Source organism: Leptopilina heterotoma, unplaced genomic scaffold (genome assembly GCF_015476425.1).
Source record: "Leptopilina heterotoma isolate Lh14 unplaced genomic scaffold, ASM1547642v1 Lhet_281, whole genome shotgun sequence".
Classification (NCBI taxonomy): Eukaryota; Metazoa; Arthropoda; class Insecta; order Hymenoptera; family Figitidae; genus Leptopilina; species Leptopilina heterotoma.
In genome coordinates this window covers 153,789-180,004 of record NW_025110988.1, presented here as the reverse complement: position 1 = coordinate 180,004, position 26,216 = coordinate 153,789, and the positions used below count along the sequence as shown (strand labels likewise).

The 26,216-nt window shown below is 23.3% G+C and overlaps 1 protein-coding gene across 1 annotated transcript in view; it reads left to right on the top strand.

Moving 5' to 3' along the window:
• LOC122504141 (tetraspanin-5) overlaps nucleotides 1-26,216 on the top strand; it is a 180,318-nt gene that overhangs the window by 91,843 nt on the left and 62,259 nt on the right. The gene's annotated exons all lie outside the window — the stretch shown is intronic.

The following is a 26,216-nucleotide window of genomic DNA, read 5'->3' as shown; positions in this document are numbered from 1 at the left end:
CCGATTCATTTGTTTTCTTTTCATCAGCAGGGATACCAATTTATTTGGTAAAAAAAAACTTCCCTATGATTAGAAATGAAATATTCCTATGAAAATCTGAATTTAAATAATTTCGAATACTTTCGAAAAGATTCAATTTTAAGAGTATTATTCCTGAATATTTTAGAATTATTTAATATATAGTAAAATAATGAAATAATAATATATAGATAATAATAAAATATATTAGTAATTATTTTTATTCCATATATATATCGAATATTTATTTTAATATTTAATTTAATTCAATTTTATTACATTTATTTTAATTTAATTTGATTACATTTAATTTTATTTGATTCAAGTGAATTTGATTTTATTTTATTTGATTAAATTAAATTAAATTCTATTCGATTTGATTTATTTTGCCCTTATTCAATTTTTTAAAAATTATTTTTAATTTTTAATTATATTATTCAAAATACAACACTAAACAAAAGTTTAATTAAAAATGTGCAGATGAAATAAATTTTTCAAAACTTCTCTTATGTGATTATAAGACTTTTTAAGATAAACATGTATAGTAGTTAAATACTTTGTTGTTTATTTTTCTTGAAAAAAAAAAAAAAAATAAAAAAATGAGTAAGCTTCTTTAGTACACGTGTATACCTGTGCAATGGCATTGCTTACAAATACTAAAAGATTCCGTGAAACAAACTCTCTGAGAACAACTTTACCGCACTGCAAACCAACAAGTTTTCCCCATCTTTAGAGCCCAGGTATTCCTTTGTTCTTGAAGTAAAATAATGTTATGTTAAAACTTCTCTTAAAAAAAAACTTATACATATATACAGAGAAATATCACAAAAAACTTTTACCAATAATATTTATATACTTACTCGCATTTTTAGCTTTTCTCTATAAGACTCAATTTATTTCTTGTTAAAAATAAAAGAAATTGTTTTTTATTCCTCTTATAATAATAATAATAATAATAATAATAATTTTTTTTGCTATTTGCTTTTAATTTCCTGACTATTTACTACAAGGTTTGTTTATTAATAAACAAGATATGATTTTTTCCTTGATAAAAAGGATAAAAATTTACATAAAAGACTTTTTGTTTTTAATCATATTTATGATTGAAATTTTTTTCTTTAAATTCATTTTTTCTTTTAGTTTTTGTTTATAAATTAACAAGAATCTTTTTTTTTTTGGTAAAAAATATAAAAATTCATATGTGAAACTTTTGTTCTGAATTGCATTCAATTGAAATTTTTTTTTTCATTACATTCAAACAAGTTATCAGGCCAATTGCTTTTTCCGGAAATAGTTTTTTGATTCGTTTTAACACGGCTTTCACTCTTTCTCTCTCTTACTCTTTATATGCAGTTGATAGGAATTTTTAATAGTATTTTCTTTGTCATCAATCAAATTTTTCTATTTATTTTTATTCACTTATTTTTTCGCCAAAAGAAAATTTATCTCTTTTGATATTATAAATTTTATTTATTAGTGCACATTTGAAGAATTGCCCGTATTTTTTGTCGCAATTCTTTTCAAAAAGAGAAAATATAATTTAAGTTTTCAAGCTCAATATTCAAGTTTCTTCTTTATTAAATTTAGTTCTATTTTGATCAAAGCATGACAGTTAAAATTTAAAAAATCTTAGTTAAAAATAGTAAAAAAAAAATTGAATTTTGGAAAAGTTACAAATGATTCCAGAAATTCAAATTATTTTCAAAAGTTATAAAAATTCTTCGCAGAATTTCAATTATGTTAACAAATTTTTTTAAAATTCTCGTCAAAATTTTAATTATCTTTATAAATAATAAAATTCTTCATCGAAATTCAATTATTTTTAAAAATTTTAATAAAATTCTTGGCAAAATTTTACAGGAAATCAATTATTAACAAAATTTTTAATAAATTTCTTCGAAATAATTCAATTATTTTCATAAGTAATACAATTTTCACTGGAATTCAATTATTTAAAATACAAAATTTCATAAAATTTTTCGAAAAATATTAATTATTTAAAAAATTTTTTTATAAAATTCGTCGAAAGAATTCAATTATTTAAAAAAATTTAACAAAGTTATTTTCAAGAATTCAATTATTTTTATAAATAATAAAATTCTTCACCGAAATTCAATTATTTAAAAAAATTTAACAAAGTTCTTTTCAATAATTCAATTATTTATATAAATAATAAAATGCTTCACAGAAATTCAATTATGTTCAAAAATTAAAAAAAAATTATTGTCAAAATTTCAATTATCTTTATAAATAATAAAATTCTTTATCGAAATTCAATTATTTTTAAAAAATTGAAATAAAATTCTTGGCAAAATTTTACAGGAATTCAATTATTTAAAAAAAAATTTAATAAAATTCTTCGCAAAATTTCAATTATTCAATAAATTATTTATTTTTTAATTTAAATAATTAAATTCTTCTAGAATTTTCTACTAAAAATTGATTTAAAAATTAATTATCGAATAATCGATTTATTATTTATGAAAATAATTGAATTATTGCAACGAATTTTATTACATTTTTTTTAAATTTAATTTTATTGAGAAATTTCACTACTTGTAAAAATAATTGAATTCTTGCGAAGGATTTTATTAGGATTTTTGTAAATAATTAACTTTTTTTTTGAAAAATTTTATGGTAATTTAAATTATTATAAGTTGTTGAATTTCAAAAACGTTTGAATTTGAATGTTTTGCAAAATTTTAATTCCTACAGAAAAATAATAATGATTAAATATTTATTTAAAAAATAAGTTATTGATGTTTTTGAATAATTTTACAATTAAATAAATTTGTAAATAAATATAATAGAACATTTTTTTGAGTTAATTGGTTAATTTTATTACTCGATGTAATTAAATTAACGAATAACGTATTAAAGTGATAATTTAATAATAATAATAAAAATAATAATAAAAGTAATAATAATTATGAAATTTTCAATTTACTGCAAATAATTATGAAAAGCAGAGAAAAAAAGTAAATTCAACGAATGGCTTTTTAATCATATAATTGGATTAAAAAAAAGGAAGCGTATGTAATGAGCTCTGGGCGGAACAGAATCGATGAACAAGCATATATCGTTTTATTTTTCATGGATATAAACTTAGAAAGGAGTTAAGCGATTTAATGTACGCACTTTAGCATATAATTTTTCAGGCCTTGTTATAAATGTTATTTTCATCCACTCATGCAGAGCAATTTGTAATGTATGTACATATATACACTATACACCATTACACAAGGCGAAGCATTGCACCCTATTATCGTAACTCATACACATGAAGCATCTTCCCTATGCTCTAAATAAAATTCCTCCTTCTAATATGAAATTTTGCACATAAATTTCTGCACATTATTTCATCCAATATATGCTATGCATATATACCTATATATATCAAAATTGAATTTATGCACCCAGGAAGTTATATTTCTTTAGTCTCCAAAATTTTAATTAAAAAAATTTTTTAACACACATTTTTTAATAATTTCGTTTCTAATCTTTTTCGATGTTAAAAAATTTAAGAATTTTAATTCGTAAAAATAACAAATGCAGGCTTTGCACTCATCTACTAAAACCTACTATATTTACTACTTTTTTTACGTTATATGCTACTATTTGGGTATTTTTTTTAGATTTCAGCCACTAAAAGCTACTATTTTTGTTTATTTTTTTTTTGAGAATTTCCACTACTTTAAATTCGATAATACTGAAAATCAAAAATGATAAACAAATTCTTTAAAAAGATTCAATTATTTTCAAAAAATATTCGAAATTCAATTATTTTCAATATCTAGTATTTTCATAAAATTTAGGAAAAAAATTCAATTAAAAAAAATTGATAAAATTGATCCAAAATTCAATTATTTCAAAAAACATTTTTCATGGAAATTCAATTTTTTAAAAAACTTTTTGATAAAATTCTAAGCAAAAATTCAATTATTTTTATAAATAATAAAACTCATCGAAGAATTTCAATTATTTTTAATACTATTTTAAATCAATTAATCGAGAAATTAAACTATTTTCACAAATAAAGTTTTCCAGAAGAATTAAATTATTTAAAACAATGTTTATAAAATTCTTAGAAAGAATTCAATTATTGTCAAAAATAACAAAATTTTTCACAGAAATTCAATTTTTGTTAAACATTTTAATAAAATTTTTCGCAATAATTCAATTATTTTCTTAAATAATAAAATTCTTCTCAGGAATTCAATTATTTTAGAAACTTTTAATAAAATTCATCACAAGATTTCAATTATTAATTCATTATTATAATACAATTTTACAGGAATAGCTCAAAAAATGTAATTATTCTTAAAAATTTAATTTCCATTTCTCTAAAAAATCAATTAGTTAAAAAAAAAATTTATTTTTTTTAAATTCTTTGGAAGAATTCACTTATTTACAAAAATATTGGAATTTTTCACAGGAATTCAATTATTTTCAAATATTTTAATAAAATTTTTCAAAAGAAATCAATTATTTTAAATACAATTGTAATTAATTTTTTTTTGAAATAATTAAATTATTCTTTAAGATTTTAATAAAATTCTTCTCAAGAATTCAATTATTAAAAATAACAAAATTATTCCCGAAAATCGAATTATTTTGAGGCATTTTAATAAAATTCTTTGCAAAAATCAATTATTTTTAATATTTTTATAAATAACAATATTCATCACAAGAATTCAATTATTTTTAAAAGTAATTAGTTTCTTCTTGGAAATTCAATTATTTAGAAAAATTCTAATAAAATCGTTCGTAAAATTTCAATTTTTTTCATGATTAATAATTTAATTTAATGCTTTTTAAAAAAAATTTATTAAAATACCACACATACATTCAATTATTGTCAAAAATTTTAATAGAATTCTTTGCATAATTTAATTATTTTTAAAAACTTTTCGTAATTCAATGATTTTCAATATCTACTATTTTCATAAAATTTCTAAACATAATTCAATTATTTAAAAAATTTTTGTAAAAATCTTCATAAGAATTGCAATTATTATTGTCAACATAAGTTCTGAATGTTAAATAAAATTAATAAGTAATTTCAAATATTATTATGTAATAATTAATTAATTATTTTTTTGTTTTTTGTTGCAGGTGAGTGAAATCTATTGCATTGATTTGAAAAATAATAATAAGGTAAGATTTATGTTAATTATTATTGAAGTATACAGAGGGACATTAAATACACAATAATAGTGAAAATAAAAATTTTAAATAATAATAATAATAAAGTAATAATATTACTATAACGCAAATAATAAAATCAAAAATAATATAATAATAATAATAATAATAATATTCCATTCTAATGTTCCTAATGTCACTTTTAATATTGTTGAAAAATCTTTAAGTTTGTCTGACGCAACTACGCTTTTTCTACTAGTAACATCATTATCTTGTGGAAATAACTTTATTAACGGAAAAGAAAATTTGCTTTTATAGAAGAACCACTATTTTTCTTTGAGAATTAAATTACTCTGTAAATCAAAAAAGTAACATCATTCCGACTCAAATAAATTTTTTCTAGTAAAATTCTTTAAATCATAGTCCATCGTTTTTTCAATTTAAAAAAATTTTCTTCAATATTGATATAGAATAAATTTTGTTTATGATAAAAAAATAAAATTTTTATATAAATTAAAATAAAAAATATTGATTGACAAAAAAAATCTTCAATATTGATATAGAATAAATTTTGCTTATGATAAATAAATAAAATTATTAAATAAATTAAAGAAAAAATAAATAAATTAATCATTTTCTTGTCAATTAATTATATTGTGTATAAAGTAAAATATCCAAATGACAATAATTTTATTATTTTGTCTCTTAAATAAAAATTTAAATTACGAAGATTAAGATTTAAAATTATTGCACAGGATATTTTTAATATAACGTTTTTATATTTTATATATATATATAGAAACACCGTGAATTGTTCCTTAACATTTAATTGATAAACTGTGTAGATTAATTGTATGCGATATTTACTGAATTTATTGCCATAACTATATAGCAGAGATAAATTACTCAGATTATTCTATGAGAACTGACTAATAGTGATTGACTATTATGATAATAATTCAACTTATTTTTTTTTAAGGAAACGAACGAAAAAAATTTGCATGCAAAAACTTTCTAAAATTGATACACATTTAAATTGTATATTTTATGACATTAGGAAACGAAAGTAACATTTTATTTACAAACTATAGCTGATGTGGTACCTATATTATTAGGGTTTTTAAATTAAGAATTTTATCATTATGAGAATAGTTGAGGATTCGTTGTTTTGAATTTTCGATGTTTTTTTCGAAATTTTTAAAACCTTAAAAGTTCAACTCCTCTAATTTTAAAATTCTCGAATGTTTAAAACATAGAAAGTTTAAAACCTCGATAATTTAATACCACAAAAGTTTAACTCCTTGAATGTTTAAAACCTCGAAAACTCAACTCCTCAATAGTTCAAATCCTTAAATGTTTAAAATAAAATTATTCGCAAAAATTCAATTATGTTCAAAATTTTTTAAAAATTCTCGTGGAAATTTCAATTATCTTTAGAAATAATCAAATTCTTCTCCAAAATTCAATTTTTTTAAAAAAATTTTAATAAAATTCTTGGCAAAATTTCAAACAATTTCAAAAAATTTCCTCAATTCAATGATCTTCAATATCTACTATTTTAATAAAATTTTCCCAAAGAATTCAATTATTTAAAAAAAAATTTTATAAAATTCTACGCAAACATTTCATTGTTTTTATAAAATAATAAAAATTTCACAGGAATTCAATTATTTACAAATTTTTTTATAAATTTCTTCGCAACAATTCAATTATTTTTATAAATAATAAAATTTTTACAGGGATTCAATTATTTTCGTAAATAAAATTCTTTTTAGGAATTCAACTCTTTTCATAAATAATAAAACTCATTGCTGAATTTCAATTATTTTTAACACAATTTTAATCAAATTTCTAGAAAAATGTAATTTTTCTTAAATTCTTAAAAAATTTATTAAAATTCGTCAAGAGAAATCAATTATTTAAAAATGTCATTGATAAAATTCTTTATGATAATTGAATTTTAAGAAACATTCAATTATTCAATAAATTATTTCTTCTTTTTATTAAAATAATTGAATTTTAATATAGAATTTTTTTAATAAAAATAGTTGTAAATATTAATTTTAGTTGAAATTTTATATTATAATTGAATATTAGGAGCATTAGAGCGTGAATTTTTGGAAATAATTGAATTTCGAAAAGGTTTTAAATTAAAATCTTTGAAAATCTGAATTATTCATTTTTTTAACTAACAATTTTGTAGAATTAATTTTTTTGAAAAATTTTAATTGCGGATTTTTTTAAAAATTATTTCAAGTTTTTATTTTTTAATACATATTTAATTGAAGAATTCACGCGAATAATTGAAATTTTGTAAAATTGAATATTATAAACAAATGAATTTGAAAATTCTCAAAGAACTTTTTCAAAAATTATTAAAAATAAAGCTTATAGAGAAGAATTTTAGTTAAAAACACGAGAAAAAAATAATAAGAATATAAAAATTTTTAAATTAATAATAATAATAAAATTCTTCTTCGGAATTTAACTATTTTCACAAATAATAAAACTTATCTCAGAACTTCAATTATTTTTAATACAATTTTAATCGAATTTCTCGAAAAATATAATTACTCTAAAAATTTTTTATTAAAATTGGTCGAATGAATTCAATTATTAAAAAATTTAGTGATAACATTCTTTATCGGGTATTAAATTTTGAGAAACATTAAATTATTCAATAAATTATTTCACTGTTTTCCTAAAAATGTCAAAATGATCCTCAATTGGATCAAAATGATCCAAAAATTGAGATCAATTTCTGATTTGACACACTTTTTGAGATCAATTCGTTGCAATTTGATCCTTTTTAGTTAATAGTGTTATTTTTGTAGTTAAATAATTGAATTGTAGTAGAATTTTATAATAAAAATTGATTTAAAAATTAATTAATCTTGAAATTAATCCTCGAATGTTTATAAAACATCGAATTAAATCGTTTAATTGGTTAATTATCAAATGAATATTTCTTTTGATTCGATGAATCAAATTCATTGTTTATATTCAAATGAACGTGTTAAATCACGTATGACCAACAGTCACAAATACCCTTAAGTGGTGACATGTAGTGCATCAAAGTACCCTGTTGTTATCTACATATACAGATATATATATAGTTGCCCTCAGGGATACAAGATGTAATATGTACAACGAATGCACCCTGGTCTTTCGCATAGAAATACCTGCACTCGTTTCTTAAAATACATAGACTTAAATATAACAAAATTTTCTTAAATTCAGACTTCAGTATTTATTCCATTTTTATCCTCAACTCTGCAATAGTATTTTAAAGTATAAATTTAAATTCATTTTTAATTAAAGCATAGCCTATCGCAGAATTTAAAATTAAAACATTGTTCACTGAAAGAAAATGTATTTTATTTAAATTGTATCAACGATTAATTATTCATTTGAATCAAATCATTTTTTTTCGGTATAAATAAAATCTTGAAAAAAATTCTAAACCTAAAAATAATTTTTCTACAATCAAAATATGTTAATTGATTCAAACCTATTTTTTTCGCCTGTGTGAATCTTTTATAAATCTGATTCAATTTTTTTTTTGTTTTGTCGATTAATAATAAATTCAAATCAGTAAAGAAATCATGTTTTACGATCGAAGAGTCTGTATCTATACATGTACTACCATTGGTAAATTTTGCATAGACAGAATATTGCTTCGTGTGCTTGTTTATAGCTTGTTTCTGTAATCAGGTTAAGGGGTTTGAGGGTAGCTGCTGTAATTCAATTTTACTCAGTACTTTTCATCACGATTTATAAACAACTTCTGTGGTTGTTCGAGTCAAACGAATTCCTAGTAATTACCCCCTTTAATTTTCTCATTTAATGGGGAAAAAGGATTTTAAGTCCTTGTGGATTTTTATTCTTATTAATTATGCAGAAAAACAAGTTTATAATTATTAATTTAAAATTAGAGAGAATTACTCTTTGAAAAATTAAAGCAATGTTAATTTCAAAGTAATTTTCAGGCATTTTTTTATTCATTACCGAAGAATTACTTCTTTTTATATTTTTTTTTTCTATTATTTGATTTTTCGTTTATTAAAACAAAAAACGTCCCCTTATTTCTCTTAGGCGAGAAAATGAATAATAATATTAAAATTAGCAATAATTAGCAGTAATATTTCAATTAAAGTTAATTAAAATTAAATTAAAGTTAGCAATAATAATTATAAATTTATTATTCAATTTCCTTTAGTATTTTGCCATTTTTCAAATAAATATATTTTCGCCTAATCGAGAAGGTGAATAAACAATACATATTATGAATATTTACGTAATGTTGCCTCAATTTTTTTTAAATGATTATTATCTTAAAAAAAAATAATTTAATTTGTATCAAATTGCATACTGATTATATAAATGACATTCACTGTATAAAGCTTAGAAATAAAAGTTAACATTTAATTAAATTGTCCACGTGACTGTGAAGAAATTTATATATTCAATCACGTTCATAAGGAAGTCATGAATATCTGTCAATTTGTATAAATCGTTGTGTTTAAAACTCGTGTGCAGACTTTACGATATTCATCATTATATAGTTATTGGTCTCTATCGAAAGAATGTTGTTTGCCTTTAAGCGCACAACGTTTGCCAATCATTTTTATTTTTAATTCAAAAACGATTATTATTTTTTTTTTCAATTCAAAAATTTTAAAGCAATTTCTCTGATGAGAAAAATCGAAGAGAAAAAAGCAAATTATAACAATAGGGTTTATTTCTTTTTATTTCTAGTATAATTGTTATTATTTGAAATTATATTATTTTCATATTATTGTAATTTCAATTCCGTTGATTTTTATTAAATTCTAAACTAGTAAAGTTGGTGAAAATCTGTTTAGGATGTAATGGAAATAATAATTAAGTTCTTTTTAGCAAAAATTATTTGCTTCTTGGTATAACAAATTTTTTTTCACTTTTTGGTACATAATTATCTTTATAAATAATAAAATACTTCTCTGAAATTCAATTATTTTCATAGATTTAAATGAAATTCTTGGCAAAATTTTAATTATTTTCAAAAAATTTCCTCAATTTAATGATTTACAATATCTACTATTTTCATAAAATTTTTCAAACGAATTGAATTATTTACAAAAAATTTTGATAAAATTCTACGCAAACATTTAATTATTTTCATAAATAATAAAAATTTCATACAAGAATTCAATTATTTACAAATTTTTTATAAACTAGCTCCTCCGACGGCCGCAAGCGGCCGTCTACGGTGCTAGTTTTTATATGTCCATTGTCCAAGTCCATTATTTCATTAATAATAATATTCAAATTTTTTCAGTTAATAATTTGCTTATTTATATTTGAAATGTTGACGTTTTTTTTGACAATGCAAAATAAGATTTATTATGAGTACTTTCTCTTAACAAAAATAAAATTTATATATTCGCGCTCTTTTTAAATAACATACGACTGCAGCGCCACCTTCACATGTACAAACAATTTTAAAAACACCCTTCTATTAAGATTTTACATTCTCATTGCCCATTCTTTACTTCGATACTTTTCGATACATTCGACCTTTCCACTCCATGTCTTTTTTAAGAAAGGATTTCTTTTGAATAATTCAATTATTTCCATAAATAATAAAACACATTTCAGATTTTCAATTATTTTTTATTCAACCTTCATAGAATTCCTCGAAAAATGTAATTATTCTTAAAAATTTTATTGAAATTTGTCAAAAGAATTCAATTATTTAAAAAAAAAAAAAAATTCTTCATAAAAATTTAATTATTTTCAATACAATTTTTATTAAATTTCTGTAAAAAATTCAATTATTTTTATAAATATTAAAATCCTTCGCAGAAATTCAATTATTTTCATAAATAATAAAGTTCTTTTTAGGAATTAAATTATTTTAAAAAATGTTATTGAAATTTGTCAAAAGAATTCAATTATTTTCAAAAATAATAAAATTCTTTAATATAGTTTAATTATTTTCAATACAATTTTTATTCAATTTCTGTAAAAAAATCCAATTATTCTCATAAATATTAAAATCCTTCGCGGAAATTCAATTATTTTCATAAATAATAAAATTCTTTTTAGGATGAATTCAATTATTTTTAAAAATTTTATTGAAATTTGCCAAAAGAATTTAATTATTTTCAAAAATAATAAAATTCTTCACAGAAATTTAATTATTTTCAATACAATTTTTATTAAATTTCTATAAAAAATTCCATTATTTTCTTAAATATTAAAATCCTTCGCAAAAATTCAATTATTTTCATAAATAATAACATTCTTTTTAGGAATTCAATTATTTTCAAGAATAATAAAACTTATTGCAGAATTTCAATTATTTTCAGTAAATTTTTAATCGAATTCCTTGAAAAATGAACTTATTCTTAAAAATTTTATTTTAATTCCCCAAAAGAATTCAATCATTTAAAAATTTGTTGATTCATTCAATTGTTCAATAAATTATTTATTTTTGTATTAAAATAATTAAGTTCTCGTAGAATTTTCTAATAAAAATTTATTTAATAATGAATTTTAGTTTAAAGTTTAGATAATAATTGAATACTAAAAAGCATTTTTGCGTGGATTTTTAGAAATAATTTAATTTTGAAACTGATAATTCTGTAGAATTAATTTTTTTTGAAAAAGTTTATTTGATTTTCTTTTGTTTAAAACTCTTTGAAGTTTATATTTTCTAATATGTATTTATAATTGAAGAATTTCCGAATAATCGATGAAGTTTCATAAAATTTAATTGTAAACAAATGGATTTGAAAATTCTCAAAGTATTTTGTAAACAATTATTAAAAATAATTGATTTAAGAAAGAATTTTAGTTAATAATTCTAGAAAATAATAATGTACTTGAAATGATAAAAATAATTTTGAAGAATTTACAGTAACAATGTAATTTTTTCAATTAACGAAATTCGTAAATAAATTAAATAGAACTTGTTTGAGTAAAATTATTTCCTTTATTTTATAAAAATTCAAAAATTTTCAACTGAAATTTGTAATTGAAAAATAGAATTTATAAACATTTTTTTGCCTTACTTTCAAAAAACTTTGTATTTTATTATAATTATTATTATTGTACAATTTTCTACAAAAATTGTTAGAAACGGGATTAATGTAATATTTTTTTTCCAAAAGAAAAGAATGAGTTTGTGAAGAATATTGTTATTGAGAGATAAAAATTACGCATAAAATGGGTATATTTCTTATTTTTAAATAATAATTTTTTAACAATTAACATTTTTCGAATATTTTTTTCCTATAAATAAAAAGGAGAAAAATTTCCATAATTTAGATCAGTGAAACGAAATTTGTTATAGAAAAATTATAATAAAAAAAGGTATAGATATTTTTTATTTGTTAATCATAATTTTTTAACAATTTTCTAATTTCTAATATTATTTTATTATAAATCAGGAAAAAATATCTGCATGTTTTCGATTTGTCAAACAATTTGTTTTAAATAAAAAAAAATCCGATTTAATCAAAAAAAAAGATTGGATTTTAAAGAAAAACATGATTTTTAACAGCTCTGTAGAGAGTACAATTTGAAAAAAGTTTTCAAAATTTTTATTTTATGGGGTAAACAGTAAAAAAATGTCTTTTCCACCCTAGTCTACTCCTAATGTTTAGTCAATAACTTTTGTGCAATGTTAACATTATTATTAATTATCAAATACTTCGTATTTTCGAAAAATATAATTCAATATTCATATTTTCGTCGATAAAATATTTACATTTTCGATATTGATATTATCAACTATAAATATTATATGAACACTTAATATTTCTATTTAGTGTGCAGTGATTTTACCGTAAAATGAGAATATAATAATAATAATAATAATAATAATAATAATAATAACTATAATCTTCCACCATATTCATATCAAATTGGGAAATAATTTAATAAATTTCTCGACATCAAGTTCTCTTTCCCCCTTCCCTTCTCGTAGCATATTATTGTTGAAATATCTCTTGTCGCGCATATAATATCACAATTTCTGAGTGTCAATTATCCAATATGAATATAATGTCTGTAATGTTTTCGCGAGGGTCCGCGAAATGGACGCAAGCATGAATGTTGTTATAGGAGATAATGACATTGTTCTAATGGACATTCAACCTGGGGACAACGCCTTTGATGTACGCTCATATCGCACACCCATGCTACTGGAAATTGGGAACTTAATTTTCTCAACACGTGCAATGTATATCACAATCCCCTCCCCCCCCATCCTAAAAGTTATCAAACATTTTCGGCCAATTACCAGATCAGTTAGAGATAGTTATACACACCGAAAATTCAACCAACTCTAATGAGTTTATAAACTATTCATCGTTAGCATAAAATTATCCGAAATGCGCTGAACATATATTTTTCTTTCATCCAGTTGAAAAAAAAAAAAAATTCTATAGAATATCTGATGAACATATTTATTATTGCTTCCGTAAACTATTCCGAAACATTTTTTCTACACCTATATTGATAGCCATATATTCAGAATGGATTTTAAGAAAATAAATTTTTTCTCTCTGTTTCCCTATTATACAATTTGATTCTTTTATTTTTTTTTTCCTTCAAACTTTTATTTTGTTCACTTGCGCGCAGATATAAAACTTGACATGTTGAAATGCGTGTATAGATATAAAAAATTAAATTATTCATAAATACACTTGGAAACGAGAAAATTTCATCTCCTGAAAATGTGCAATAAATTTTTATCCTCAACCGTTTCTTTTCTCGAGTCTCTTGTATATATAGAAAAGAGACTCGTTAAAAATAGTGCGGCAAAACAAGTTGAAACTGGTTATTAAATATATATGATTATCACTATTACAAAATCGACCGCAAATCAGTGTCCTTGGTGGATTATTGAGGTAATAGAACTCCATGTTTAAAGAGAAAAAGGCAAAATGAAATGTTTCACCGAAATACATGTAGTTATGTTCGATTGTGCTTATACAATATGTATGTATATGGAGTGATTGCAGAACTACTGGAGTGGAATGGATTTATATGAATATATAGTTAATAATTGATATACTTTTGCGGTTTTTATAATAGAGTTAAAAGCAATGTGAAATAATTATTAGGTGCTAGATAATTAATGAATCATAATGAATTGGAATTGTATTATTGTTATTGCTATTACTATTATTATTATTATTATTATTATTATTATTATTATTATTATTATTATTATTATTATTATTATTATTATTATTAATGCTAATATTGTTACCATTACTATTATTATTACTATTATTTCACTAAAAAGAAGTTTCATGATTTAAAAAACCAATACTTGTCTATTTATTAAATTCAGGGTGTCAGGAATTTTATACCAAACCGGGAATTTTTTCACCAAATTAAAAAAAGTTTTATTATATCAATTCATTTTTGAAAAATCGCTTCTTATTTCAATTTTTATTGATATTTGTACTGTTCTCTTAATTTCAATTAGTTAAAAATAATGAATTTGATAGTAAAAAATCAGTCACTGATTCAAATATAGTATGTAAATAAATTTAAAAAAATAATTGAATTAATAGAAATTTTGTGAAATTCAACTGAAAATAATTCAATTTGTTTAAGAATTTCATTAAAAACTTTTTTACAAATCGAATTTTTAAAGTATTTTCATTTAATAATTGATAAATAATTGAATTTTATAAAGAGCCACATTCTAATGTATTCATCTTTCTTAGTGCGAAGATTAATAATTAGAATTTTTATCTCGATTTTTATTAGTTAATTTTAAAAAATGATACACACTTAAAATTTCCTAATAAAATTGAATTTTCGCAGTTTTTTTGAAAATTCTGAAAAATAGGATTTTTAAAATTTTTCAATTCTATTGTTTCAAGATAATTGAATTTTTATAAACAAATAATTGAAAATTTCAATTCAATTCAATTCTTTTAGAGAATTTTATTTAAATTTTTCGAAAATAATCAAGGGAAGTTATATAGTCACCGTAATTGTAATTTTATTTCTAAAAATTATTTCTTGAAAAATGTAATTATTCTTAAAAATTTTAAATTTTAAATTCGTCAAAAGAACTCAATTATTTCTAGAAACTGTAAAAAAATTCTTTTCAAGAATTCATTTATTTCCATAAATAGCAAAATTCTTCAGATTTTCTAAATTCTTTTGAATATTATTTAAAAAAAAAAAAATTCTCAACAAGAATTCAATTATTTTCATAAATTTCCATAAAATTCTAAAAAACAATTCAATTATTTTCAAAAGTAATAAAATTCTTCGTAGAAATTCAATTATGTTTGGTATTATTTTTAAATTCTCCTCAAAATTTCAATTATCTTTATAAATAATTAAATTGTTCTCCACAATTCAATTATTTTGAAAAATTTTAATAATATTCTATGCAAACAGTTAATAAATAAAATTAAATTAATCAAATTTTCAATTATAATTATGAACAGGCAAGATTATTTTCAAAAATTGAAAAAATTCTTTGTCCAATTCAATTATTTTCCAAATTTTTAATTAAAATTATTAAAAAAAGATTATTTTAAAAAAATTTTGAAAAAACTTTTCATAAGTTAGGGATTTTTATTAAAGTACTGGAAAAAATTAAAATTGCAGGATTCTTCGAAATACAATTATTTTCATAAATAATAAAAATTTCACAGGAATTTAACTATTTACAAATTTTTTTTTAGAAATTTCTACGCAATAATTCAATTACATTTCATAAATAATAAAATTTTTTTTACAGATATTCAATTATTTTCATGAAAAATAAAACTCATCATAGAATTTCAACTATTTTTAATACAATTTTAACCGAATTCCTCGAAAAATGTAATTATTCTTGAAAAATTTATTAAAATTCAATTATTTAAAAATTTGTTATTGATAAAATTCTTTATGAGAATTCAATTTTGAAAAACATTAATTTATTCAACAATTTTTTCATTTTTATATTTGAATAATTGAATTCTCGTATAATTTTCTAATAAAAATTGTGTTAAAAATGAAAAAGTTTAATTGAATTTTTTTAAAAATTATTTGATTGTATAAAAAATAATTGAAATTCTGTAAAGATCTTTATTATTTAGGAAAATACCTAATTGAAGTCTTGCAACGAATTTTTATTGTATTTTTTTTTTATATAATTGAAATCCTGTGAAGAATATTATTATTTATGAAAATAATTTAATTCTTGCAATGATTTTTATTACATTTTCTTGTAAATAATTGAAATCCTGTGAAGAATATTATTATTTATAAACATAATTTAATTCTTGCAATGATTTTTATTACATTTTCTTGTAAATAATTGAAATCCTGTGAAACATTTTATTATTTATCAAAATAATTGAATTCTTGCAACGAATTATATTAAATTTTTTTGTAAATAATTGAATTCTCGCGAAGGATTTTATTAAAATAGTAGATTTTGAAAATCATTGAATTTAAGATAAGAATTTCATTATTTGTGAAATGTAATTGAATTCTTGCAAAAAATGTTTGAAAATAATTACATTTTTCGAGAAATTCATTTATAATTGTATTAAAATTTAAAAATAATTTAAATCCTGGGAAAAATTTTGATTATTTATTATGATAATATAATTGAATTCTTGCGACGAATTTTATTACAATTTTTTTAAATAATTGAATTGATGTGAAAAATTGGATTACCGGTCAATTTCCCGAATCCAATTTCCCGAAAGCCGTCCTCCCGAAAACCCAATTTCCCGAAAGTCAAATTTCCCGAATGCTTTTTTCCCGAAGACCTTTTTCCCGAATCCAATTTCCCGAAATTTGACTTTCGGGAAATTGGGTTTTCGGGAGGACGGCTTTCGGGAAATTGGATTCGGGAAATTGACCGGATACCGAAAAAAAATTGTATTACTTATAAAAATAATTGAATTCTTGCGAAGGATTTTATTAAAATTTTTGTAAATAATTTAATTTTTTTTTTTAATTTTATGGAAGTTTGAATTATTATAAAACAATGAAGATATCGATCACTTCGAGTCTTGATTTGGAGTGATCGATATCTTCATTGTTTTATAATTAAATATTCTTAAAAGTTATTTAATTTCAAAAGTTTTAAATTTGAACTTTTTTAAAATTTTAATTCCTATGGAAAAATAATAATGATTAAATATTTATTTAAAAATGAAGTTATTGGAGGATTTGGATAATTTCACAATTAAGGAAATTCGTAAATAAATTAATGTCCGTACAGATTCCGTTTCGTATTACAAACTTATGGTTGATAATAATTGAGAACGGTCAGATTTAAGCAGCTTATCATGAATGATAAGTTCGCTTCTGTTTAGAGGAGGATAATCTTCAGAATGAAGGAATATTGTAGGTCAGGTATATAATGTAAATGGTCTTTTGAAGAGCAAAATAATGCCTCCGGAGTTCCGGACTTTGCATTCACTGAATTTCCAACCGGTACTACAAAACTAATGTTTGTTTGTGCATTCCCTCTGTTTTTATACTATTTTTTTTAACAAAAGCAACTTTGACTCTTGAGAGAGAGGAGAAAAGAATTCTTTTGTCATTTCATCAAAACTTATATTATGCAATATGTGTTTATGGTATTTTGATTTTAATTTAAAATTATGACACAACTTCTCTTATGGTCTGCATTTAATATTTAAAATTCAGTATAAATTAATTTTTATTCTTCTACTATTATATGGCCGTAAAGTTTCGAAAGTTCCAATTTTGGCATAATTGTACCGTTTTTATTAATTTATCAATTACAATTTACAATTTACAATTTCCCTTTACAATTTCTGAATCCCTTTTTCGGAAATTCTGAACGATTTTTCAAATTTGACCACTGATTGAAAAATTTTTTAAATCAGTTTAAAATATTTTATCTTCCTGATCGTACTCAATTTTTTGTTCTCATACTTTTCTTTTTCATCCGTAAAATTAGGGGGATGAATTTTACGCTGGCATGGAACCAAAAGGACTTTCTCTATACGATAGAACTTGTTCTTTTCGAATATCTATAGCAAAAATGTTATTGTGCTAAGCTCCACGATAAATCATTATTTCCGCACCTCTCTGATGTCCCCAATTTCCTGAAAACGCTGTCTCAATTTTCCCTCTTGCATTTTCTTTCTTCTATTTATGTACAACTATATAAAACTTTCAGAATCAAAAAGTAAAAACATAACCGTCTGATGTATTTTTAAAAATAATAATACAAAACTCTTTAAGAGCATATTTTTCAATTTCTCTTTATCTTTAACAATATTTTTTAACAAAAAAAAAAGGTGTATTTGATTGAGGAAAAAAAAGTTTATAATAAGTAATTTAAAATGAAATTTATGGAATAGAAGGTATTTTTTTTCATTAGTACTTGTTGAATATAGAGTTCTTGGTTAATTTGAATTTTAATTGTTCCACTTGTAGTCTGTAAGGCTATTAAAATGGATGTCAAACTCCACCAGAGATTCTCGAAACTTGAATATCGTTGCTGTGAACAAGTTTGTGCACTATTCGAGCCATGTCGAATAGTGCAGACTGCCTACGGTTAAATCAGCGTTCGTTATCCAGTTAACATCGATTTCCTCAAGTCGCTTCAATGCAATTAACATATGGTCATGCAACTGACTATAAAAATATAAAATGTACATTCGAATTATTTTTCCTCTATATTTCAACCAAAACTTTAATTATAGTTATTTTTTGTTTTCAATTATTACTTACTACTGCTAATATCATGTAGAAAAGTTTCATTCTAAAAACTTTTTTTGGAGTTATTAATTTTTTATTTTGTCTATTTATTGTTGATTTTAATTTTTTCATTCATTTAGATGATTCATCCATTTGTTTATTTGTTCACTTATTTAAATTCACTTCTTTCTTTATTTATATTTCTTTATTTTTTCGTGTATTTATTTGTTCATTTTTTTATTTACTCTTAAATTATTTTTTCATGAATTTATTTGTTTATTATATTTTAATTACTCTTTATTTCCTCATTAATTTATTTCTCCATTTATTTGCCTTTTCGCTTATTTTTTCATTTAATTTTTTAATCATTTATTCGTTTATTTAGCCATTGAAATTCAAAATTTGAAGGGAAAAATTTTACAATATTCCTACCGTTCACTACATTTTTTTGATGTGATGATTTTTCGATATATTGGACGAAAGATCGTTGGAGAGATGAGAATTTATGGTTGATTTAACATTGAAACCTGATAATCAAGTTTTGATCCGATATGCGCGAGAATAAACCTTTAAAAATAAAATTTTTATTCCCTAATAATAAAAACTCCAAAAAAAAAAAATTCATAAATTCTGGTCGTAATTGCAAAGAATACATATTTATAACTTTTTTTTTTATTAAAATACGTTTTATGAATAAAAATATATGTCAATAATTTTAATTAAAAATTATAATCACTAGAGAAAATTTTTTTTAAATATTTAAAAAAGACGAACTTTTCGTGCGGCATTTCAATTTCATCAGAAAATATGTAACAGTAAAGACATTTAGTGGAACAACTTCATTCGAGGCAATTAGCTTTCAATATCCGCTTAAAGGTACTCCCCCTATACGTCTATATAACTTCGGAAGCTGTCTCGGGAAAGTCACCACCCTACTTCTACTTCACTTCCGATTTAATGCTCGTATAAGTTGTTTACATTGCTGCAAGAGAAAAAGGCAAAAGTATTTATATTTTCGAACGCAAAAAATACGAACGAGCTTATGGTCTTAAAGGGAAATTATTTTTATTACCAGGAAAATAAAAAAATAAGAGCAATATGTTAATGTAGAAAAAATTTCTTCAAAGAATATAGTAAAAGAGTTTTATGACAAATAGGTTTTTATAGTAATTTCGCATGTTTCACATCTCGTGTAGAAATTAAAAATAGGACTTAGTAAGGCTCTGAATAGACGTCCTTTCGTTTAGTAAGGCGCAAACTAGGAAAATTAGTCAGGACCCGTCTAATTTCGTCACGCTTGAAATATCAGGTGATGATGTGGAAAGATAGAGAGGTTCTAACTAGATTGCCTTGTCACTGCCTGAATAGAAAAGCAGAATGTGGGGATTTAACTTGAAGGCCTCTTTAGCGCCTCATTAGTTTTTCTAAATACCAAATAGGCCAGTCGGTGAGTGCAAAAACTGCCCAAAAATGCAAACAGCAAAGTCTCAACGGTTTCTGGTAGTTTGGGGGCTCCTTATAAGAGCCCCACAGTTTGCTCTCGATTTCCGGGTGCGAAAAACAGTGTAAACAATCGCCAAAGTTTGTAAAACATGGTTTTTCGATGCTCGTTGCTTCCGGTTAAGTTTTAGGGGAAAAAGTTGTTGTTGAAAGTTATAGAGCTTGGAAATACCTTTCAAATGATGGGTCATATGTTAAAAAAGGTTAATTAGTTTAGTTGCAAATGAATTTAAACCATTAAAAATAGCACTTCTTTAATTGTTTAATAACTTTGTTAATAATTATCGAATTTGTTCATAACTTACCAGGAAAGTTCTCCTTGCGTAGCTGAATAAATCCCAAAAAAATTAACTAGATCGGAGAAATAGTTTATGCATAATTCCATTTGTTAACTAAAAACATGTAATTTTTCAACGGAATTTCCCCACTTTTGGTACATCGAAATTCGATTTTTTTTTGGAAAGTACACTTAAGAAGTCAAACTTTCATCCTTTTTAAATGGCCAATTGATTTTTTTTATCTAAGTGCATAATAAAAAGGGTTAAAAAAGAGTGTGTTTTTTTGTCATACACAAATGGAATTACTCAGCCAATTTTCACTTTATCAATTAGCTATAAACGGCATATAATTCCATTTGTTTCCACAAAACTTTTCAAAAAAAAAATCCGACTTAACTTGAAGGGGGGGGGGGGAGTTAACTTTTTAAAAAAAAAATTCCTGAGAAGTTAATTATTAATATTTTTTATTGAAACTCGCACGACTTTTAGTTCAAAACATGTATTTTATGAAAAAAAATTGAACTTAACGTTTTGTGCTTTTATTTTGCTTCCTCATAAAGGAAGCCTTATAGTGATGTCGATTTCCGAATTTTTTAGAATCAATTATTTTTACAAATTTTCAAGTGTAGTATATATAATTCGTCAAGAGGAACAAATGTCCGGATGTATGTGTGTGTATGTGTGTGTGTGTGTGTGTGTGTGTGTATGTCACCGATTCTTGTGGACAAATTTTCTCTTACACGTCTTAACGGATTTTGATAAAATTTTGTAGGTGTATTACGGTCATGAATACTAAAAATCAAACAGAAGGATTTTCAAAAATATCTAAAAAAAAATTTTTTTTCAACAATTTTTTAATTTTTAAAAAAATTAATTTTTGGATTTTTTCAAATAACTTTTTTCTATATTAAAATTTGCATTAGTTCTTGTCAAAATTGTATTCCTGACATAAAAACGAATCCATTCATGTATATAAAGTATATATTTTATCAATATTTATAGAATTAATAAATATTTTAGATTTTCATAAAAAGATTAAAATTTTGAATTTTTTGAAATTTTAACTTAATACTTTAAAACATTAATTTTTATTTTGATTTATTAAAAAGAAGATTTATTAATTATATTTAATAAACTATTATAATTATTTAACTTTTAAAATTATATAAAATAATATATTTTAGTAGTAGCACCCTCACCCGAACGCCATCAGACAATCAAAATTTGGTAAAAACGAAAATAAAAATTTATTTCATCCAAATTTATTTAATCTAATCATCTGAAAATTACCAAAGTTCTAGTAGGGACTGAACACTACACAATCCTGAAGAATAGAGAATTTTATTTCAATTTTTAATTAGTAGCACCACCACCCGAATGCTATCAGGCAATTAAAATTTGTCTAAAATGAAAATAAAAATTTATTTCTTCCAAAAATAAAAATTCTAACTATCTGAAAATCGCCTGAGTTCTAGTAAGGACTGAGCCCTATGCAATCCTGAAGAATAGAGAATTTTATTTCAATTTTTAAGTAGTAGCACCCTCACCCGAACGCCATCAGACAATCAAAATTTGGTAAAAACGAAAATAAAAATTTATTTCATCCAAATTTATTTAATCTAATCATCTGAAAATTACCAGAGTTCTAGTAGGGACTGAACCCTACACAATCCTGAAGAATAGAAAATTTTATTTCAATTTTTTAGTAGTAGCAGGTTCACCCGTACGCCATCAGACAATCAAAATTTGGTAAAGACGAAAATAAAAATTTATTTCATTTAAATTTATTTAATCTAATCATCTGAAAATTACCAGAGTTCTAGTAGGGACTGAACCCTACACAATCCTGAAGAATAGAGAATTTTATTTCCATTTTTTAGTAGTAGCACCCTCACCCGAACCCCATCAGACAATCAAAATTTTGTAAAAACGAAAATAAAAATTTATTTCATCCAAATTTATTTAATCTAATCATCTGAAAATTACCAGAGTTCTAGTAGGGACTGAACCCTACACAATCCTGAAGAATAGAAAATTTTATTTCAATTTTTTAGTAGTAGCAGGTTCACCCGTACGCCATCAGACAATCAAAATTTGGTAAAAACGAAAATAAAAATTTATTTCATCCAAATTTATTCAATCCAATCATCTGAAAATTACCAGAATTCTAGTAGGGACTAAACCCTACACAATCCTGAAGAATAGAGAATTTTATTTCCATTTTTTAGTAGTAGCACCCTCACCCGAACGCCATCAGACAATCAAAATTTGGTAAAAACGAAAATAAAAATTTATTTCATCCAAATTTATTCAATCCAATCATCTGAAAATTACCAGAGTTCTAGTAGGGACTGAACACTACACAATCCTGAAGAATAGAGAATTTTATTTCCATTTTCTAGTAGTAGCACCCTCACCCGTACGCCATCAGACAATCAAAATTTGGTAAAAACGAAAATAAAAATTTATTTCATCTAAATTTATTTAATCTAATCATCTGAAAACTACCAAAGTTCTAGTAGGGACTGAACACTACACAATCCTGAAGAATAGAGAATTTTATTTCAATTTTTTAGTAGTAGCACCCTCACCCGAACGCCATCAGACAATCAAAATTTGGTAAAAACGAAAATAAAAATTTATTTCATCCAAATTTATTTAATCTAATCATCTGAAAATTACCAGAGTTCTAGTAGGGACTGAACCCTACACAATCCTGAAGAATAGAGAATTTTATTTCCATTTTTTAGTAGTAGCAGGTTCACCCGTACGCCATCAGACAATCAAAATTTGGTAAAAACGAAAATAAAAATTTATTTCATCCAAATTTATTCAATCCAATCATCTGAAAATTACCAGAATTCTAGTAGGGACTAAACCCTACACAATCCTGAAGAATAGAGAATTTTATTTCCATTTTTTAGTAGTAGCAGGTTCACCCGTACGCCATCAGACAATGATAATTTAATAGAAAGAAAAATAAAAATTTATTTTATCCAAATTTATTTAATCTAATCATCTGAAAATCACCAGAGTTCTAGTAGGGACTGAACCCTACACAATCCTGAAGAATAGAGAATTTTAATTCCATTTTTTAGTAGTAGCACCCTCACCCGAACGCCATCAGACAATCAAAATTTGGTAAAAACGAAAATAAAAATTTATTTCATCCAAATTTATTTAATCTAATCATCTGAAAATTAGCAAAGTTCTAGTAGGGACTGAACACTACACAATCCTGAAGAATAGAGAATTTTATTTCAATTTTTTAGTAGTAGCACCCTCACCCGAACGCCATCAGACAATCAAAATTTGGTAAAAACGAAAATAAAAATTTATTTCATCCAAATTTATTTAATCTAATCATCTGAAAATTACCAGAGTTCTAGTAGGGACTGAACCCTACACAATCCTAAAGAATAGAGAATTTTATTTCAATTTTTTAGTAGTAGCAGGTTCACCCGTACGCCATCAGACAATCAAAATTTGGTAAAAACGAAAATAAAAATTTATTTCATCCAAATTTATTCAATCCAATCATCTAAAAATTACCAGAGTTCTAGTAGGGACTGAACCCTACACAATCCTGAAGAATAGAGAATTTTATTTCCATTTTTTAGTAGTAGCACCCTCACCCGAACGCCATCAGACAATCAAAATTTGGTAAAAACGAAAATAAAAATTTATTTCATCCAAATTTATTCAATCCAATCATCTGAAAATTACCAGAGTTCTAGTAGGGACTAAACACTACACAATCCTGAAGAATAGAGAATTTTATTTCCATTTTTTAGTAGTAGTACCCTCACCCGAACGCCATCAGACAATCAAAATTTGGTAAAAACGAAAATAAAAATTTATTTCATCCAAATTTATTAAATCTAATCATCTGAAAATTACCAAAGTTCTAGTAGGGACTGAACACTACACAATCCTGAAGAATAGAGAATTTTATTTCCATTTTTTAGTAGTAGCACCCTCACCCGAACGCCATCAGACAATCAAAATTTGGTAAAAACGAAAATAAAAATTTATTTCATCCAAATTTATTTAATCTAATCATCTGAAAATTACCAAAGTTCTAGTAGGGACTGAACACTACACAATCCTGAAGAATAGAGAATTTTATTTCCATTTTTTAGTAGTAGCACCCTCACCCGAACGCCATCAGACAATCAAAATTTGGTAAAAACGAAAATAAAAATTTATTTCATCCAAATTTATTTAATCTAATCATCTGAAAATTACCAGAGTTCTAGTAGGGACTGAACCCTACACAATCCTGAAGAATAGAGAATTTTATTTCAATTTTTTAGTAGTAGCAGGTTCACCCGTACGCCATCAGACAATCAAAATTTGGTAAAAACGAAAATAAAAATTTATTTCATCCAAATTTATTTAATCTAATCATCTGAAAACTACCAGAGTTCTAGCAGGGACTGAACCCTACACAATCCTGAAGAATAGAGAATTTTATTTCCATTTTCTAGTAGTAGCACCCTCACCCGAACCCCATCAGACAATCAAAATTTTGTAAAAACGAAAATAAAAATTTATTTCATCCAAATTTATTTAATCTAATCATCTGAAAACTACCAGAGTTCTAGTAGGGACTGAACCCTACACAATCCTGAAGAATAGAGAATTTTATTTCCATTTTTTAGTAGTAGCACCCTTACCCGAACGCCATCAGACAATCAAAATTTGGTAAAAACGAAAATAAAAATTTATTTTATCCAAATTTATTTAATCTAATTATCTGAAAATTACCAGAGTTCTAGTAGGGACTGAACCCTACACAATTCTAAAGAATAGAGAATTTTATTTTAATTTTTCAGTAGTAGCACGTTCACCCGTATTGGTAAAAACGAAAATAAAAATTTATTTCATCCAAATTATTCAATCCAATCATCTGAAAATTACCAGAGTTCTAGTAGGGACTGAACACTACACAATCCTGAAGAATAGAGTATTTTATTTCCATTTTTTAGTAGTAGCACCCTCACCCGAACGCCATCAGACAATCAAAATTTGGTAAAAACGAAAATAAAAATTTATTTCATCCAAATTTATTTAATCTAATCATCTGAAAATTACCAGAGTTCTAGTAGGGACTGAACCCTACACAATCCTGAAGAATAGAGAATTTTATTTCCATTTTCTAGTAGTAGCACCCTCACCCGAACGCCATCAGACAATCAAAATTTGGTAAAAATGAAAATAAAAATTTATTTCATCCAAATTTATTTAATCTAATCATCTGAAAATTAGCAAAGTTCTAGTAGGGACTGAACACTACACAATCCTGAAGAATAGAGAATTTTATTTCCATTTTTTAGTAGTAGCACCCTCACCCGAACGCCATCAGACAATCAAAATTTGGTAAAAACGAAAATAAAAATTTATTTCATCCAAATTTATTCAATCCAATCATCTGAAAATTACCAGAGTTCTAGTAGGGACTGAACACTACACAATCCTGAAGAATAGAGAATTTTATTTCCATTTTCTAGTAGTAGCACCCTCACCCGTACGCCATCAGACAATCAAAATTTGGTAAAAACGAAAATAAAA